The sequence below is a fragment of the Mustela nivalis genome (assembly GCF_964662115.1).
Source record: "Mustela nivalis genome assembly, chromosome: X".
NCBI lineage: Eukaryota > Metazoa > Chordata > Mammalia > Carnivora > Mustelidae > Mustela > Mustela nivalis.
Genome location: NC_139040.1, coordinates 111,526,887 through 111,544,344, shown reverse-complemented (window position 1 = coordinate 111,544,344; position 17,458 = coordinate 111,526,887). Strand labels below are relative to the sequence as shown.

The 17,458-nt window shown below is 48.6% G+C and overlaps 1 long non-coding RNA gene across 1 annotated transcript in view; it reads right to left on the bottom strand.

Annotated features, from left to right (window-relative positions):
- Nucleotides 1-15,506, bottom strand: part of LOC309855525 — a 74,837-nt gene extending 59,331 nt beyond the window's left edge. The window contains exon 1 of the long non-coding RNA XR_014306843.1: nt 15,418-15,506. This is a non-coding gene — a long non-coding RNA (uncharacterized lncRNA). The remainder of the gene's footprint in view (nt 1-15,417) is intronic.
- Nucleotides 15,507-17,458: the final 1,952 nt, after the last annotated feature.

The window sequence follows — 17,458 nt, the reverse complement described above, 5'->3', positions numbered from 1 at the left end:
GCTGAATAAGGACACCACAGCAGCTTCAGGAGACACATTTCAACAATATGACTGGAATTCGATTCCATTCGTGTAGCACCAAAGCCAAGGAGACCAGGCACGCTTTCAGAGGACTTGGGAGTGGGACAACTTGAAGTACCACCCACGGGCGTCCCGGAGAAACCCTGAAGGGCCCCCACATCAGTGTGGAGGAAACAACCGGACTGTGGAACCTGGGCACCATCGCCGACTGAGTGGAGATATTTCAACAATAATGGTGGAATTAGATTTCCCATTACGTGAAACAAAGGACTTTGGAGCATCATCAACAAGGAGGCCAGGCAAGCTTTCCACGCCTTTCAGTTAATCAGCACACAGAAGTTGGGCTTGGAAAGAAATGCCCTGAAAATTGCCCAAGGTGTCTCAGAACACTCGCGGGAATCCTAGGCATCATTTACCCGGGATTTCCTTGAAAGCACGGAAAGCCACCAGATCACTCTAAAGGAAGCAATCACAGCTGAGTAATGACACCACAGCAGATTCAGGAGACACATTTCAACCACATTAATGGGTTAAGGATTCCACGTTTGTGCACCAAAAGAGTGTACAGCACCAAAGCCAAGGACACCAGGCAAGCTTCAGGGGTCGTTAGGCTCATCAGCCACAGTGAACCCGGGGATGCAAAAAATGCAGTGAAAAGTGCACAACTGTTCCCATATGCCGAGGGTGGCGGGGGTGTCAGAATACAAGTACCACAAAAGGGATTCCGATAAAGCACCGCAAGGCTCACACCACAGTGTGTAGGGAGCATCTGTCCTGTGGAACCTGGGCACCACAGCAGGCTGAGTAGAGATATTTCAACAATAATGGTGGAATCAGGATTCCAATGACGTGAAACAAGAGTTTGGAGCACCAACGCCAAGGAGGCCAGGCATGCTTTCGGGAGACTTTCAGCGGATCATCAAAGACAATTGGCCATGGGAAGAATTGCACTGCAAACTGCCCACGGTGTCACACAACAGTGGCAGGAATTCTAGGCATCATTGCCCCTGGGAATTGCATGAAAGTGCGGACAGCCCCCACACTAGACTAGACTAGACTAGAGGGAACAAACACAGCTGAATAATGACACCACAGCTGTTTTAGGAGACACATTTCAACAGTATGAATGGCATTGGAATTCCCATCTCGTACCACCAAAGTCAAGGAGACCAGGCACGCTTTCAGAGGACATTGGGGTGGCAAACTTGAAGGACCAACCATGGGCATCCTGGAGAAGCCCTAAAGGGCCCCGAGATCAGTGTGGAGGAATAATCGGCCTGCAGACCCTGGGCACCGGGCAGGCTGTGTAGAGACATTTCAACAAGAATGGTGGAATTAGGATTCCAATAACATGACACAGGAGGAGTTGGGAGCACCACCGCCAAGGAGGCTAGGCAAGCTTTCGGAAGACTTTCAGCTGATCATCACAGACCATTTGGCCCTGGGAAGAATTGCACTGAAAACTGCCCACGGTGTCACACAACAGTGGCAGGAATCATAGGGATCATTTCCCCTGGGAATTGCATGAGGGCAGACAACACACCCAGATTGGTCTAAGGGGAAAAGCCCACCTGAATAATGCCACCACAGCAGTTTCAGGAGACACATATCAACAATATGAATAGTATTAGACCTCCAATTACGTGCAACAAAACAGCTTGTGGCACCAAAGTCTAGGAGACCAGCCATGCTTTCAGAGGAATTTGGGGTCGATATATTAGCACTTCCACCATCGGGAAACCAGAAAAGCCAAAGTGGCCCGCATATCAGTGTTGAGGATCCAACCGGACTGCACAACCTCGGCACCAGGCACTCTGAGTAGAGATATTTCAACAATAATGGTGGAATTAGGATTCCGATTATATTCTAACTGGAGGTGTTGGGAGCCCCAACGCCAAGGAGGCTGGACACACTTTCTGCGCCTCTCAGTTAATCAGCACAGATAAGTCGGGAATGGGAGCAAATGCCCTGAAGAGTGCCCAGGGTGTCACACGACATAGGCAGCAATTGTAGGGATCATTTCCCTGGGCATTGCATGAAAGCACGGAACACCCCCACATTAGACTAGAGGGATCAAACACGGCTGAATAATGACACCACAGCAGATTCAGGAGATTCATTTGAACAATACGAATGGCACTGGAATTCCCATCTCGTACCACCAAAGTCAAGGAGACCAGGCACACTTTAAGAGGACTTTGGAGTGGGAAAAGTAGACGTACCACCTACGGGCGTTCAGGAGAAACCCTAAAGGGCCCCCAGATCAGTGTGGAGGAATCAACCGGCCTGAAGAACATGAACACCAGGCAGGCTGAGTAGAGATATTTCAACAATAATGCTGGAATTAGGATTCCACTTACATGAAACAGGACGAGCTGGGAGCTCCAATGCCAAGGAGGCTGGGCAGGCTGTCCACACGTTTCAGTTAATCAGCACAGAGAAGTTGGGCATGGGAAGAAATGCCCTGAAAAGTGACCAGGGTGTCACACGACACAGGCAGCAATTGCACGGATCATTTCACCTGGTAATTGCATGAAAGCACGCAACACCCCCAGATCCGTCTAGAGGGAGCCATCCCAGCTGAATAAGGACACCACAGCAGCTTCAGGAGACACATTTCAACAATATGACTGGAATTCGATTCCATTCGTGTAGCACCAAAGCCAAGGAGACCAGGCACGCTTTCAGAGGACTTGGGAGTGGGACAACTTGAAGTACCACCCACGGGCGTCCCGGAGAAACCCTGAAGGGCCCCCACATCAGTGTAGAGGAAACAACCGGACTGTGGAACCTGGGCACCATCGCCGACTGAGTGGAGATATTTCAACAATAATGGTGGAATTAGGATTCCCATTACGTGAAACAAAGGACTTTGGAGCATCATCAACAAGGAGGCCAGGCAGGCTTTCCACGCCTTTCAGTTAATCAGCACACAGAAGTTGGGCTTGGAAAGAAATGCCCTGAAAATTGCCCAAGGTGTCTCAGAACACTCGCAGGAATCCTAGGCATCATTTACCCGGGATTTCCTTGAAAGCACGGAAAGCCACCAGACCACTCTAAAGGAAGCAATCACAGCTGAGTAATGACACCACAGCAGATTCAGGAGACACATTTCAACCACATTAATGGGTTAAGGATTCCACGTTTGTGCACCAAAAGAGTGTACAGCACCAAAGCCAAGGACACCAGGCAAGCTTCAGGGGTCGTTAGGCTCATCAGCCACAGTGAACCCGGGGATGCAAAAAATGCAGTGAAAAGTGCACAACTGTTCCCATGTGCCGAGGGTTGCGGGGGTGTCAGAATACAAGTACCACAAAAGGGATTCCGATAAAGCACCGCAAGGCTCACACCACAGGGTGTAGGGAGCATCCGTCCTGTGGAACCTGGGCACCACAGCAGGCTGAGTAGAGATATTTCAACAATAATGGTGGAATCAGGATTCCAATGACGTGAAACAAGAGTTTGGAGCACCAACGCCAAGGAGGCCAGGCATGCTTTCGGGAGACTTTCAGCGGATCATCACAGACAATTGGCCATGGGAAGAATTGCACTGCAAACTGCCCACGGTGTCACACAACAGTGGCAGGAATTCTAGGCATCATTGCCCCTGGGAATTGCATGAAAGTGCGGACAGCCCCCACACTAGACGAGACTAGTCTAGAGGGAACAAACACAGCTGAATAATGACACCACAGCTGTTTCAGGAGACACATTTCAACAGTATGAATGGCATTGGAATTCCCATCTCGTACCACCACAGTCAAGGAGACCAGGCACGCTTTCAGAGGACATTGGGGTGGCAAACTTGAAGGACCAACCATGGGCATCCTGGAGAAGCCCTAAAGGGCCCCGAGATCAGTGTGGAGGAATAATCGGCCTGCAGACCCTGGGCACCGGGCAGGCTGTGTAGAGACATTTCAACAAGAATGGTGGAATTAGGATTCCAATAACATGACACAGGAGGAGTTGGGAGCACCACCGCCAAGGAGGCCAGGCAAGCTTTCGGAAGACTTTCAGCTGATCATCACAGACCATTTGGCCCTGGGAAGAATTGCACTGAAAACTGCCCACGGTGTCACACAACAGTGGCAGGAATCATAGGGATCATTTCCCCTGGGAATTGCATGAGGGCAGACAACACACCCAGATCAGTCTAAGGGGAAAAGCCCACCTGAATAATGCCACCACAGCAGTTTCAGGAGACACATATCAACAATATGAATAGTATTAGACCTCCAATTACGTGCAACAAAACAGCTTGTGGCACCAAAGTCTAGGAGACCAGCCATGCTTTCAGAGGAATTTGGGGTCGATATATTAGCACTTCCACCATCGGGAAACCAGAAAAGCCAAAGTGGGCCCGCATATCAGTGTTGAGGATCCAACCGGACTGCACAACCTCGGCACCAGGCACTCTGAGTAGAGATATTTCAACAATAATGGTGGAATTAGGATTCCGATTATATTGTAACTGGAGGTGTTGGGAGCCCCAACGCCAAGGAGGCTGGACACACTTTCTGCGCCTCTCAGTTAATCAGCACAGATAAGTCGGGAATGGGAGCAAATGCCCTGAAGAGTGCCCAGGGTGTCACACGACATAGGCAGCAATTGTAGGGATCATTTCCCTGGGCATTGCATGAAAGCACGGAACACCCCCACATTAGACTAGAGGGATCAAACACGGCTGAATAATGACACCACAGCAGATTCAGGAGATTCATTTGAACAATACGAATGGCACTGGAATTCCCATCTCGTACCACCAAAGTCAAGGAGACCAGGCACACTTTAAGAGGACTTTGGAGTGGGAAAAGTAGACGTACCACCTACGGGCGTTCAGGAGAAACCATAAAGAGCCCCCAGATCAGTGTGGAGGAATCAACCGGCCTGAAGAACCTGAACACCAGGCAGGCTGAGTAGAGATATTTCAACAATAATGCTGGAATTAGGATTCCACTTACATGAAACAGGACGAGCTGGGAGCTCCAATGCCAAGGAGGCTGGGCAGGCTGTCCACACGTTTCAGTTAATCAGCACAGAGAAGTTGGGCATGGGAAGAAATGCCCTGAAAAGTGACCAGGGTGTCACACGACACAGGCAGCAATTGCACGGATCATTTCCCCTGGGAATTGCATGAAAGCACGCAACACCCCCAGATCCGTCTAGAGGGAGCCATCCCAGCTGAATAAGGACACCACAGCAGCTTCAGGAGACACATTTCAACAATATGACTGGAATTCGATTCCATTCGTGTAGCACCAAAGCCAAGGAGACCAGGCACGCTTTCAGAGGACTTGGGAGTGGGACAACTTGAAGTACCACCCACGGGCGTCCCAGAGAAACCCTGAAGGGCCCTCACATCAGTGTGGAGGAAACAACCAGACTGTGGAACCTGGGCACCATCGCCGACTGAGTGGAGATATTTCAACAATAATGGTGGAATTAAGATTCCCATTACGTGAAACAAAGGACTTTGGAGCATCATCAACAAGGAGGCCAGGCAGGCTTTCCACGCCTTTCAGTTAATCAGCACACAGAAGTTGGGCTTGGGAAGAAATGCCCTGAAAAGTGCCCAAGGTGTCTCAGAACACTCGCAGGAATCCTAGGCATCATTTACCCGGGATTTCCTTGAAAGCACGGAAAGCCACCAGATCACTCTAAAGGAAGCAATCACAGCTGAGTAATGACACCACAGCAGATTCAGGAGACACATTTCAAGCACATTAATGGGTTAAGGATTCCACGTTTGTGCACCAAAAGAGTGTACAGCACCAAAGCCAAGGACACCAGGCAAGCTTCAGGGGTCGTTAGGCTCATCAGCCACAGTGAACCCGGGGATGCAAAAAATGCAGTGAAAAGTGCACAACTGTTCCCATGTGCCGAGGGTGGCGGGGGTGTCAGAATACAAGTACCACAAAAGGGATTCCGATAAAGCACCGCAAGGCTCACACCACAGTGTGTAGGGAGCATCCGTCCTGTGGAACCTGGGCACCACAGCAGGCTGAGTAGAGATATTTCAACAATAATGGTGGAATCAGGATTCCAATGACGTGAAACAAGAGTTTGGAGCACCAACGCCAAGGAGGCCAGGCATGCTTTCGGGAGACTTTCAGCGGATCATCACAGACAATTGGCCATGGGAAGAATTGCACTGCAAACTGCCCACGGTGTCACACAACAGTGGTTGGAATTCTAGGCATCATTGCCCCTGGGAATTGCATGAAAGTGCGGACAGCCCCCACACTAGACGAGACTAGTCTAGAGGGAACAAACACAGCTGAATAATGACACCACAGCTGTTTCAGGAGACACATTTCAACAGTATGAATGGCATTGGAATTCCCATCTCGTACCACCACAGTCAAGGAGACCAGGCACGCTTTCAGAGGACATTGGGGTGGCAAACTTGAAGGACCAACCATGGGCATCCTGGAGAAGCCCTAAAGGGCCCCGAGATCAGTGTGGAGGAATAATCGGCCTGCAGACCCTGGGCACCGGGCAGGCTGTGTAGAGACATTTCAACAAGAATGGTGGAATTAGGATTCCAATAACATGACACAGGAGGAGTTGGGAGCACCACCGCCAAGGAGGCCAGGCAAGCTTTCGGAAGACTTTCAGCTGATCATCACAGACCATTTGGCCCTGGGAAGAATTGCACTGAAAACTGCCCACGGTGTCACACAACAGTGGCAGGAATCATAGGGATCATTTCCCCTGGGAATTGCATGAGGGCAGACAACACACCCAGATCGGTCTAAGGGGAAAAGCCCACCTGAATAATGCCACCACAGCAGTTTCAGGAGACACATATCAACAATATGAATAGTATTAGACCTCCAATTACGTGCAACAAAACAGCTTGTGGCACCAAAGTCTAGGAGACCAGCCATGCTTTCAGAGGAATTTGGGGTCGATATATTAGCACTTCCACCATCGGGAAACCAGAAAAGCCAAAGTGGGCCCGCATATCAGTGTTGAGGATCCAACCGGACTGCACAACCTCGGCACCAGGCACTCTGAGTAGAGATATTTCAACAATAATGGTGGAATTAGGATTCCGATTATATTGTAACTGGAGGTGTTGGGAGCCCCAACGCCAAGGAGGCTGGACACACTTTCTGCGCCTCTCAGTTAATCAGCACAGATAAGTCGGGAATGGGAGCAAATGCCCTGAAGAGTGCCCAGGGTGTCACACGACATAGGCAGCAATTGTAGGGATCATTTCCCTGGGCATTGCATGAAAGCACGGAACACCCCCACATTAGACTAGAGGGATCAAACACGGCTGAATAATGACACCACAGCAGATTCAGGAGATTCATTTGAACAATACGAATGGCACTGGAATTCCCATCTCGTACCACCAAAGTCAAGGAGACCAGGCACACTTTAAGAGGACGTTGGGTGGGAAAAGTAGACGTACCACCTACGGGCTTTCAGGAGAAACCCTAAAGGGCCCCCAGATCAGTGGGGAGGAATCAACCGGCCTGAAGAACCTGAACACCAGGCAGGCTGAGTAGAGATATTTCAACAATAATGCTGGAATTAGGATTCCACTTACATGAAAGAGCAGGAGTTGGGAGCACCAATGCCAAGGAGGCCAGGCAGGCTATCCACACCTTTCAGTTAATCAGCACAGAGAAGTTGGGCATGGGAAGAAATGCCCTGTAAATTGCCCAGGGTGTCACATGACACAGGCAGCAATTGCAGGGATCATTTCCCCTGGGAATTGCATAAAATCACAAAACACCCCCAGATCAGTCTAGAGGGAGCCATCTCAGCTGAATAAGGACACCACAGCAGTTTCAGGAGACACATTTCCACAGTATGAATGGATTCGAATTCCATTCTTGTAGCACCAAAGCCAAGGAGACCAGGACGCTTTCCGAGGACTTGAGAGTGGGAAAACTTGAAGTACACCCACAGGCATCCCGGAGAAGCTCTGAAGGGCCCCAGATCAGTGTGGAGGGAGCAAACGGCCAACAGAACCTGGGCACCACAGCAGGCTGAGTAGAGATATTTCAACAATAATGGTGGAATCAGGATTCCAATGATGTGAAACAAGAGTTTAGAGCACCAACGCCAAGGAGGCCAGGCATGCTTCGGAAGACTTTCAGCTGATCATCACAGACCATTTGGTCATGGGAAGAATTGCACTGCAAACTGCCCACGGTGTCACACAACAGTGGCAGGAATTCTAGGCATCATTGCCCCTGGGAATTGCACGAGGGCAGACAACACACCCAGATGGGTCTAAGTGGGCAAGCCCAGCTGCATAATGCCACCACAGCAGTTTCAGGAGACACATATCAACAATATGAATAGTATTAGACCTCCAATTACGTGCAACAAACCAGCTTGTGGCACCAAAGTCTAGGAGACCAGGCATGCTTTCAGAGGAATTTGGGGACGATATATTAGCACTTCCACCCTCGGGGAACCAGAGGAGCCAAGGTGGGCCTGCATATCTGTGTGGAGGAACCAAACGGACTGCACAACCTCGGCACCAGGCACGCTGAGTAGAGATATTTCAACAATAATGGTGGAATTAGGATTCCGATTATATTGAAACAGGAGGTGTTGGGAGCACTGATGCCAAGGAGGCCGGGCACACTTTCCGCACGTCTCAGTTAATCAGCACAGAGAAGTCGGGAATGGGAGCAAATGCCCTGAAGAGTGCCCAGGGTGTCACACGACACAGGCAGCAATTGCAGGGATCATTTCCCCTGGGGATTGCCAAAAAGCACAAAACACCCCCAGTTTAGTCTAGAGGGAGCCATCCCAGCTGAATAAGGACACCACAGCAGTTTCAGGAGACACATTTCCACAGTATGAATGGATTCGAATTCCCATCACATACCACCAAAGTCAAGGAGACCAGGCACGCTTTCAGAGGACTTTGGGGTGGGAAACTTGAAGGACCACCCATGGGCATCCTGGAGAAGCCCAAAGGGCCCTGAGATCAGTGTGGAGGAAGCAATCGGCCTGCAGACCCTGGGCACCGGGCAGGCTGTGTAGAGACATTTCAACAAGAATGGTGGAATTAGGATTCCAATAACATGACACAGGAGGAGTTCGGAGCACCACTGCCAAGGAGGACAGGCATGCTTTCGGAAGACTTTCAGCTGATCATCACAGACCATTTGGTCATGGGAAGAATTGCACTGAAAACTGCCCACGTTGTCACACAACAGTGGCAGGAATCCTAGGGATCATTTCCCCTGGTAATTGCATGAGGGCAGACAACACACCCAGATCAGTCTAAGGGGGCAAGCCCAGCTGAATAATGCCACCACAGCAGTTTCAGGAGACACATATAAACAATATGAATAGTATTAGACCTCCAATTACGTGCAACAAAACAGCTTGTCGCACCAAAGTCTAGGAGACCGGGCATGCTTTCAGAGGAATTTGGGGTTGATATATTAGCACTTCCACCCTCGGGGAACCAGAGGAGCCAAGTCGGGCCCGCATATCAGTGTTGAGGATCCAACCGGACTGCACAACCTCGGCACCAGGCACTCTGAGTAGAGATATTTCAACAATAATGGTGGAATTAGGATTCCGATTATATTGTAACTGGAGGTGTTGGGAGCCCCAACGCCAAGGAGGCTGGACACACTTTCTGCGCCTCTCAGTTAATCAGCACAGATAAGTCGGGAATGGGAGCAAATGCCCTGAAGAGTGCCCAGGGTGTCACACGACACAGGCAGCAATTGCAGGGATCATTTCCCCTGGGAATTGCCAAAAAGCACAAAACACCCCCAGATCAGTCTAGAGGGAGCCATCCCAGCTGAATAAGGACACCACAGCAGCTTCAGGAGACACATTTCAACAATATGACTGGAATTCGATTCCATTCGTGTAGCACCAAAGCCAAGGAGACCAGGCACGCTTTCAGAGGACTTGGGAGTGGGACAACTTGAAGTACCACCCATGGGCGTCATGAGGAACCCTGAAGGGCCCCCACATGAGTGTGGAGGAAACAACCAGACTGTGGAACCTGGGCACCATCGTCGACTGAGTGGGGATATTTCAACAATAATGGTGGAATTAAGATTCCCATTATGTGAAACAAAGGACTTTGGAGCATCATCAACAAGGAGGCCAGGCAGGCTTTCCACGCCTTTCAGTTAATCAGCACACAGAAGTTGGGCTTGGGAAGAAATGCCCTGAAAAGTGCCCAAGGTGTCTCAGAACACTCGCAGGAATCCTAGGCATCATTTACCCGGGATTTCCATGAAAGCACGGAACGCCACCAGATCACTCTAAAGGAAGCAATCACAGCTGAGTAATGACACCACAGCAGATTCAGGAGACACATTTCAACCACATTAATGGATTAAGGATTCCACGTTCGTGCACCAAAAGAGTGTACAGCACCAAAGCCAAGGACACCAAGCAAGCTTCAGGGGTCGTTAGGCTCATCAGCCACAGTGAACCCGGGGATGCAAAAAATGCAGTGAAAAGTGCACAACTGTTCCCATGTGCCGAGGGTGGCGGGGGTGTCAGAATACAAGTACCACAAAAGGGATTCCGATAAAGCACCGCAAGGCTCACACCACAGTGTACAGGGAGCATCCGTCTTGTGGAACCTGGGCACCACAGCACGCTGAGTAGAGATGTTTCAACAATAATGGTGGAATCAGGATTCCAATGACGTGAAACAAGAGTTGGGAGCACCAACGCCAAGGAGGCCAGGCATGCTTTCGGAAGACTTTCAGCTGATCATCACAGACCATTTGGCCATTAGAAGAATTGCACTGAAATCTGCCCACGGTGTCACACAACAGTGGCAGGAATTCTAGGGATCATTTCCCCTGGGAATTGCATGAGGGCAGAGAACACACTCAGATCAAGATAAGGGGGCAATCCCAGCTGAATAATGCCACCATAGCAGTTTCAGGAGACACATATTAACAATATGAATGGAATTAGACCTCCAATTACGTGCAACAAAACAGCTTGTGGCACCAATGTCTAGGAGACCAGGCATGCTTTCAGAGGAATTTGGGGTCAATATATTAGCACTTCCACCCTCGGGCGAACCAGAGGAGCCAAGGTGGGCCTAAATATCAGTGTGGAGGAACCCACCGGACTACACAACATCGGCACCAGGCACTCTGAGTAGAGATATTTCAACAATAATGGTGGAATTAGGATTCCGATTATATTGAAATAGGAGGTGTTGGGAGCACTGACGCCAAGGATGCCAGGCACAGTTTCCGCGCCTCTCAGTTAATCAGCACAGAGAAGTCGGGAATGGGAGCAAATGCCCTGAAGAGTGCCCAGGGTGTCACACGACACAGGCAGCAATTATAGGGATCATTTCCCCTGGGCATATCATGAAAGCACGGAACACCCCCACATTAGACTAGAGGGACCAAACACGGCTGAATAATAACACCACAGCAGATTCAGGAGAGTCATTTGAACAATACGAATGGCACTGGAATTCCCATCTCGTACCAGCAAAGTCAAGGAGACCAGTCACACTTTCAGAGGACTTTGGGGTGGGAAAAGTAGACGTACCACCCACGGGCGTTCTGGAGACACTCTAAAGGGCCCCGAGATCAGTGTGGAGGAAGCAATCGGCCTGTAGTCCCTGGGCACCGGGCAGGCTGTGTAGAGATATTTCAACAAGAATGGTGCAAATAGGATTCCACTTACATGAAACAGGACGAGCTGGGAGTACCAATGCCAATGAGGCGGGGCAGGCTATCCACACCTTTCAGTTAATCAGCACAGAGAAGTTGGGCATGGGAAGAAATGCCCTGTAATATGCCCAGGTGTCTCACGACACAGGCAGCAATTGCAGGGATCATTTCCCCTGGGAATTGCATAAAACCACAAAACACCCCCAGATCAGTCTAGAGGGAGCCATCCCAGCTGAATAAGGACACCACAGCAGTTTCAGGAGACACATTTCCACAGTATGAATGGATTCGAATTCCATTCTTGTAGCACCAAAGCCAAGGAGACCAGGACGCTTTCCGAGGACTTGAGAGTGGGAAAACTTGACGTACACCCACAGGCATCCCGGAGAAGCTCTGAAGGGCCCCAGATCAGTGTGGAGGGAGCAAATGGCCTGCGGAACCTGGGCACCACAGCAGGCTGAGTAGAGATATTTCAACAATAATGGTGGAATCAGGATTCCAATGATGTGAAACAAGAGTTTAGAGCACCAACGCCAAGGAGGCCAGGCATGCTTTCGGGAGACTTTCAGCTGATCATCACAGACCATTTGGTCATGGGAAGAATTGCACTGCAAACTGCCCACGGTGTCACACAACAGTGGCAGGAATTCTAGGCATCATTGCCCCTGGGAATTGCAGAAAGCGCAGACAATCCCCACACTAGACTAGATTAGAGGGAACATACACAGCTGAATAATGACACCACAGCAGTTTCAGGAGACACATTTCAACAATATGAATGGCATTGGAATTCCCATCTGGTACCACTAGGGTCAAGGAGACCGGGCTCACTTTTAGAGGACTTTGGGGTGGGAAAACTTGTAGGACCACCCATGGGCATCCTGGAGAAGCCCTAAAGGGCCCCCAGGTCACTGTGTAGGAAGCAATTGGCCTGTAGACCCTGGGCACTGGGCAGGCTGTGTAGAGATATTTCAACAATAATGGTGGAATTAGGATTCCAATAACATGATACAGGAGGAGTCAGAGCACCAACGCCAAGGAGGCCAGGCATGCTTTCAGAAGACTTTCAATTGATCATCACAGACCATTTGGCCCTGGGTAGAATTGCACTGAAAACTGCCCACGGTGTCTCACAACAGTGGCAGGAATTCTAGGGATCATTTCCCCTTGGAATTGCATAAGGGCAGAGAACACACCCAGATCAGTCTAAGGGGGTAATCACAGCTGAATAATGACACCACAGCAGTTTCAGGAGACACATATCAACAATATGAATGGAATTAGACCTCCAATTACATGCAACAAAACAGCTTGTGGCACCAAAGTCTAGGAGACCAGGCATGCTTTCAGAGGAATTTGGGGTCGATATATTAGCACTTCCACACTCGGGCGAACCCGAGGAGCCAAGGTGGGTCCGCATATCAGTGTGGAGGAACCACCGGACTGCACAACCTCGGCACCAGACACGCTGAGTATACATATTTTAACAATAATTCTGGAATTAAGTTTCCAATTATATTGAAACAGGAGGAGTTGGGAACACTAACACCATGTAGGCTGGGCAGACTTTCCACACCTCTCAGTTAATCAGCACAGAGATGTCGGGAATGGGAGCAAATGCCCTGAAGAGTGCCCAGGGTGTCACACGACACAGGCAGCAATTGTAGGGATCATTTCCCCTGGGAATTGCATGACAGCACGGAACACCCCCACATTAGACTAGAGGGAATGAACACAGCTGAATAATAACACCACAGCAGATTCAGGAGTGTCATTTGAACAATATGAATGGAATTGGAATTCCCATCTTGTACCACCAAGCTCAAGGAGACCAGGCACACTTTCAGAGGACTTTGCGGAGGGAAAAGTAGACGTACCACCCACGGGTGTCCTGGAGAAACCCTAAAGGGCCTCAGATCAATGTGGAGGGATCAACCGGCTGGCAGAACCTGGGCACCAAGCAGGCTGTGTAGAGATATTTCAACAATAATGGTGGAATTAGGATTCCACTTACATGAAAGAGCAGGAGTTGGGAGCACCAATACCAAGGAGGCCAGGCAGGCTTTCCACACCTTTCAGTTTATCAGCACAGAGATGCTGGGCATGGGAAGAAATGCCCTGAAAAGTGCCCAGGGTGTCACATGACACAGGCAGCAATTGCAGGGATCATTTTCCCTGGGAATTGCATAAAAGCACAGAACACCCCCAGATCAGTCTAGAGGGAGCCATCCCAGCTGAATAAGGACACCACAGCAGTTTTAGGAGATACATTTCAACAATATGAATGGAATTTGAATTCCATTCTTGTAGCACCAAATCCAATGTGGCCAGGCACACGTTCAGAGTACTTTGGGGTGGGAAAACTTGAGGTACCACCCACAGGCATCCCGGGAATCTCTGAAGGGCCACAGATCAGTGTGGAGGAAGCAATCGGCCTGTGGAACCTGCGCGCCACAGCAGGCTGAGTAGAGATATTTCAACAATAATGGTGGAATTAGGATTCCAATCATGTGAAACAAGAGTTTGGAGCACCAACGCCAAGTAGGCCAGGCATGCTTTCTGAAGACTTTCAGTTAATCAGCACAGACCTTTTGGCCATGGGAAGAATTGCACTGAAATCTGCCCAACGTGTCACACAAAAGTGGCAGGAAAACTAGGTATCATGTCCACTGGGAATTGCATGAAATCACTGAACAACCCCAAATCAGTCCAGTGGGAACAATGAGACCACTGAGCAATATGAATGGAATTAGACCTCCAGGAGACACTTTTCAACAATATTAATGGATTTAGACTTCCAATTAGGTGCAAGAAAACAGCTTGAGGCACCAAAGCCTAGGAGACCAGGCTCACATTCAGAAGACTTTGTGGTGGAAATACTAGCAGTTCCACCCTCGGGCGTACCAGAGGAGCCGGATATCAGTGTGGAGGAATCAACTGGCCTGCAGAACCTGGGCATCAGGCAGCCTGAGTAGAGATATTTCAGCAATAATGGTGCAATTAGGATTCCAATTACATGAAACAGGTGGAGTTTGGAGCACCAATGCCAAGGAGACCAGGCATGCTTTCTTAGGACTTATGGTAATCAGCCACAGAGAAGTCGGTTATGGTAAGAAATGCACTGAATGGTGCACAGGTTTTCAAATGTCACTGGTGGGAAAACTGGCAATTACCAAGCACAGGAGTCCCCTGGAAACACTGGAGTGACCCCAGATCATCTGGAGAAGCAATCAGCCTCCTGTATGTAGGTATCACACCATGTTCTTGGGAGACATTTTAACTCTATTCATTGGAGTTAAGATTTCACATATGTAAAAGCATAGATAATGGAACAGCAAACGAGGGAGAGAAGATATACTTTCTGAAAACATTGTTTTCCGAAGTGTCTACAGTGATGTTAGAGACTGAAGGAAATGCACTGAACACTTTAGAGGTTTTCACAGATAACTTGTAGGAAAACTAGTAAGTGGGATCCACGGGACTTCCCTGGGAGCACTGGAAATTCCAGATATCAGTCTGGAGGAAGTAATCAACCTGCTGAAAAAGAGAAGTTCCCAGGTCAGGGACATGTTTCAACTACCACATATGTTAATTAAAAAAAAAAAAAAAAAAAGAAAAAAGGATTATGGATCCCAAAAGCCAAGGTGAGCCGGTGCTATCTCTGAACTCTTTGGTTCAAGTGGCAACAGCAGAGCCAGGCACACAACATGCTGCACAGGAATATGAACACATTGTCCACACATCACCACTGGGAGAACGAGGTGTCCAGTGACCACAGGGACTCCACTCGAAGCAGAGCAGCATCCACAGATCAGGCCAGGGGCAGGGAATCCGCTTTCTGGAAGAAAGGAAATCAACAGAGTGAGGAGTGGTTTTGCAAATTTGCATATACGTCCTTAGTATGTACTGGCATCGAGTAACGAATTCTGCGATTGGGTGGGATTGATTCCGGATAGGCTGCATCACTTCTCTTCTCTAAACCTCTGAAACCCACTGCACACTTGCTGTAAAACTGATGCATTGCCAACATGCTTTTCAAAAATCCCAACGGTGGCACACCCAACGGGATGGGGTAGTTGCAATAGACCACTCAGGGTGTGGCTGGTTCATGGGCTAGATGAGCAATTTATGAACTATATGACACATTTAGTTGAACTTACAGAATATATACTTGTCAGCCTTTAAAATGCCTTTTCCCTCTGGTTGTTTTCTCTTAAAACTGAATGATTTTATTCTATTTAAATGAGAGGAAAAGAATGCTCGTGATGTCAGCTATTCTGGGCAGTCCTTCGACTTGGCACACACAGACTGTGCTCTTTTTGTATGGCCAGCTTCCTGACTTAGCTATGTTATTTGAGTTCTTGGATAATCTTTGTGCCATCACTAGCCCTGCATATAAAGCAGGGGTGGCCCACTGCAGTCACACCAACATCACCTAGGCACTCATTAAAAATGTAAATCCCTCATATCCTTCTCCACATGTACTGGAACAGAACCTTGACATTGGGAATGGGCCCAGCAATGTGAGTTTTGACAAGCCTTCTAGATGATTTTAGGGACCACTGCTATTTCCTATTCACCTAATGGCACAGGAAGAAGCACTTACTGGACAGCTGTGACTACTGAGGAGGATCCTCTATTGACCACTGAAGTTCCTGAGCCTCCAGAGTAGCCAATAATGTCACTTCACCCATCATCGCAGCTTCCCACAACATACCGGAGAATACCACTACAGGTGTGAGTTCCTGCAGCTCCCTCAGGTGTTGTGAGGTCTCATTCTCAGACAATGTGTCACTAGTCAAGCACCTCCAGTGTTCCTTTGGACCAGTCATCTAAAGAGCCATTTTCGGATTGTAGACTTTCCTGGAGAGCTTCTTTTCTCTCAGAGTTTTGAAGATCACTCATTGTGTGTACTGTGAATTTACTGCTGGGCTGACCTTGATGGAGGCAAATGTTCTAAAGCCCTCTGCACTGGGTTTGAGAGAATGAGAAAACAATCTTTTCCTGCCTCGTGAGTCTGGAGAAAATACCTCCCATTACAACTCTTTAAAAAAATATTTTGTGGGCAACTGGGTGGCTCAGTAAGTGACTACCTTCAGGTCAGGTCATGATCCTGGAGCCCCAGGATCAAGTCCAGCGTCTGGCTCCCTGCTCAGCAGGGAGCCTGCTTCTCTTCTCACCATTCCCTCCTCTCCTGCTTTCTCTCTCCCTCTCATGCTCTCTCATTCTCTCTCTCCCTCAAATAATTAAATAAAATCCTCAAAGAAAATAAAAAGTATTTTGTGAAGGAGTTCTGGTCCAGGATGGCAATGTAAGAAGAACTTGAATTCACCTGCTGTTAGGATACACCAAATCTACACCTATTTATAGAGCAATTCTATTTGAAAATGTTATGAGGGCTACATAATAAAGGCATATATGAAAGATCCACTACTAATATCATCCTCAGCGGGGAAAACTGAGAGCCTTTCCCTTATGGTCATGAATGAGACAAGGATGTCCACTCTCACCATTACCATTTAACATAGTATTGGAAGTCTTAGCCTCAGCAGCTAGACAACAAAAAGAAATAAAAGGTATCCAAATTGGCAAGGAAGAAGTCAAACTTTCCCTATTTGCAGATAGCAGAATACTCTATATATTAACCCAAAAGACTCCAAAAAAAAAATTGCTACAACTAATACATGAATTCAGCAAAGTTGCAGGATACAAAATCAGTGTGCAGAAATCTGATGGATTTCTATACGTCAACAATGAAGCAGGAGAAAGAAAATCAAAGA